Raw genomic sequence first — 3770 nt, 5'->3', positions numbered from 1 at the left:
TTCTCATTCGGACAAGTGATCAGCAAATCATCCACACATAGAAAAACAATGAGAAATACATCACCTCACGCTTTAGATACAAAGTGAATTCTGTTGGACTGTCACGAAGGCCTCCTTTGACTAAATGAGTGTCAGCTTTCTCATACCAAGCGAGGAGACTACTTCAACCCATTCAAATCTTTCTTACATTTGCACACTTTATCCTCTTGTCCTTTCTTGACAAAACCACGAGGCTGTGTTACATAATCTCCCTCAAATATGTTACCATTCAAGAAAGCAGGAACAATGTCTGATTGATGTATATCCCATCCAAAATGAGCTATCAATGCACATAGAAAATGCACATTAGTCATACAACAAGTGGGAGCAAAAGTCTCTTCATAATCTATGTCTTTCTGATGAGCATAGCCTTTTGCAATAAGTCGATCCTTATAGTGATCAATCTCACTATCCGGCTTGCGTTTCAACTTGTAAACCCACTTTGTACCAATGGCCTTTTTGTCAAGAGGCAAATCATATAAATTCCATGTGTCATTTTCTATAAGTACATCATATTCTGATTGCATGGCAGCCATCCAATTTTTTGAATTCTGTGCTTCATCAAAACATAGAGGTTCCTCTAGATCACATAGCCTAGAAATAGCCAAAGCATAACAATCCGATGCATAAGATGCATGGCGAGAACCTGAACGAGTATGACTAGACAAATGTGCATCCAATTTATTGTCATGCAAAGTATCTACCAGCCATTTTGGCATACCTCTAGCCTGCTCATTTTCAGCCCTTTCCACATCAAGGATATCATGTACATCTGCATCATAAATAGGTTGATATGTAACATTTTCAAAAAACCCCATAGGCCGTACACTTGTCTCATTGGAATTTACATTCAAGTTTCCACCACTGAAAAGAGGCAACAAACTGTCATAAATGTCCTGTGAGCTTTCATTATTGTCTCAAGTACATGACAACAAAGGTTGAACAAAATCTTCCACAAACATAACATCATGTGAAACCAAGATACACTTATTTTGTGGATGGTATAACCTATAATCTTTGCTTTCAGTACTATAACCAACAAAAATACATTTGACAGCCTTCACATCCATTTTTTTGTGATGCGGTTGTGGCACCAAAGCACAAGCCAAACATCCAAAAATGAGCATGTGATCAATAGATGGCTTTGTATCATGACATATTTCATATGGAGTCATAGACTGCAAAGCTTGCGCTTGACATCTATCAAGTACATAGGTAGCACCACATGATGGCCTCAAGCCAAAACAAATGTGGCAAAGCTTGACTCTTGATCGTACATCTTGCCATCTTTGTAAGTGACCTGTTTTTCCTTTCAGCAACACCATTTTGTTGAGGTGTATACGGCACTATACATTGGTGTTTTATCCCACGACTAGCCAGAAATTCATTAAACTCATGAGACATATGCTCCCCCTCTCGATATGAACAGAGGGTATCCATAGTGCATTTAGAGACATTTTCAGCCATAGCCAAAAATTGCTTGAAGTACATAAACACTTCGTACTTAGCTTTAATTACACATAAGCATTTACAACAACTAACATACATGCACATGGACAAAAGGATCATAAGTGCACTCTACACTAAATGCCCATTCTGCATCTATATCATCATCAAATATCCTTTCATAGAAGATTCTATAGTAGCCGCATTTGTAGTGGAACCAACCTCTTTCTTCTTAGTCTCTTTTGCCTTCAACTTAGGACATTGTTTGATCAAGTGATCATTAGCTTTACAATAGTGGCAACACATCTTCTTTTTGCCCTTTTCACCGAAATTCCTAGACGAAGTGTTGCCAGCAGAAGCATTAGGAACATGTGATTTTCCACTCGTAGAAGAACCAAGAGAAGTGGCTACATTGTTGTTACCACTTTTTCTTTGAGCAACAATAAAGGTTTGTTCAACTACACGTTGTTTAGCCCTATTTTTTCTTGGAAGTGACTCTTGCAATAGCAATGTGCATAATACATCAAACTTGACAACATCAGGATTTCCTTGGGTCATAAGTCTCCAAGTACTAGCAAAAGTATAATAAGAATATAGCAAAGCACCAAAACAGTTTGCACAAGGAACCTGTCACAAATGACTTTGCCTGCAGAAATAAGTTGCTCATTAATATCCTTGATAAAATCAAGGAAAGCATGTATAATCTTCAATTCCAGCTCTTTACGCAGCAATGCATATTTTAGTCTCATTGCGACTTGCATAAAGACCAACCAGAATATCCCAAGTCTGTTTTGCAGATTTAGCTGAACGAATGTGAGAAGTAACATTGTGCTTCACAGATAATGCAATCAATGCATGAGCCATCTCTTACATCCCAACGAGCCTACTCGGTCATAGGCAAAACTTCTCTAGCAGTAGCAATCTTGCCACCAAAACCTACAACATCCTCAACATTGCCTGTATCCATAGAACCAGGACGGACATCAATGCCCTACACAACATTCTAAACACCCTTTGACACAAGAACATGTTGCATCATGTAAGCCCGCATTGGGTAATTATCCCTGTCCAGTTTATCCTTAGCAACAAACATCTTGAACACATCTGTGTTGTTGTCAACCTGGTGAATGCCTGCACCTGATGTGAAAACTGCCCAAAAAAAAGAGAAATGAAGCATGATTAACACGTGCTGTATATAATGAAATTAAGATAATAAGTTAGAGTGTAGCGAAAATAGATTAGCCATAGTTAGTATTTCATTAAGAAGACACGGGCCTCAATCCCAAGACCTCAAACACCATCAAAGGTGGAGAGAGCTAGCAGGGAGTGAGGAAGATGAAGAGAAGAATATGTATCTCTTCAAGAAAGAAGTACTCTTCTCACATATAAGCACTCTTAGAGCATAGCTTAGCATAGTGATAATGAAGATGGAGAGATTGATAAGCATTGCTTTGAGCATAACTCTTGGTTGGATTTTCGTTCCATAGCCAAGGTGTGTTGGTGTAGGCTCTCCACTTCTCAAGCTTGGAGAAGGAGATGACTTGTGTGCACAATACACAATGGGGGAGTGTGTGTCTGGGGCTTGTCGAGTATGAGAGAGAGAGAGAGAGAGAGAGAGAGAGTTTGATTTTTCTACTTTACTCTTGCTACAAGCCTATTGGCTCAAGCCTTGGGTTAGCCAATGAATTGATCTAGTCATAACAAGCAAGGGGTGTAGCATTTGGACAAGTGTCCTCCTTTCCCGGGCCTTTGAGAGAAAGATCTTAATTATTTAATTGTAGCATTTGTACAAGTGTCCTCCTTTCCCCCTTTGAGAGAAGGATCTTAATTATTTAACTGAATCTAAATTCTCATTGGACCTCCCTATAGGTCATCCAATAGGATTGAGGCACATTATGAGGGCAATATTGCTTGGGGCCTGAGATGTGTCCTTTATACCCCTTGTGGCTTGGGTGTCTCTTGGTGAGTGAGTGTGGGGTGTAGCATTTGGACAAGTGTCCTCCTTTATGGAAAACATGTTGACTTAAGCTCCTCAATCTCCTTAGTCAATAAGCACCTTAGTCAATAGGCACTTCAAGCATTTTAGTCAATAGGCACCTCAAGCATCTTAGTCAATAGTCATGGCACCTTAGTCACCTCAAGCACCTTACTCACTTGAAGAATCTTGTTAGCGGCTGGACACATTCAACGGAGGATGATTGCCCGGCGAGATACTAATTTCCTTTGTGATCATTCCTTCATTGAGAAGAAACCGTCATTTCACCTTTGTAAATAGTGGAGCTTGC

This window comes from Adiantum capillus-veneris, chromosome 21, assembly GCF_014529385.1.
Source record: "Adiantum capillus-veneris isolate H3 chromosome 21, ASM1452938v2, whole genome shotgun sequence".
Taxonomy (NCBI): Eukaryota; Viridiplantae; Streptophyta; class Polypodiopsida; order Polypodiales; family Pteridaceae; genus Adiantum; species Adiantum capillus-veneris.
Note: the sequence above shows the minus strand (reverse complement) of the source record.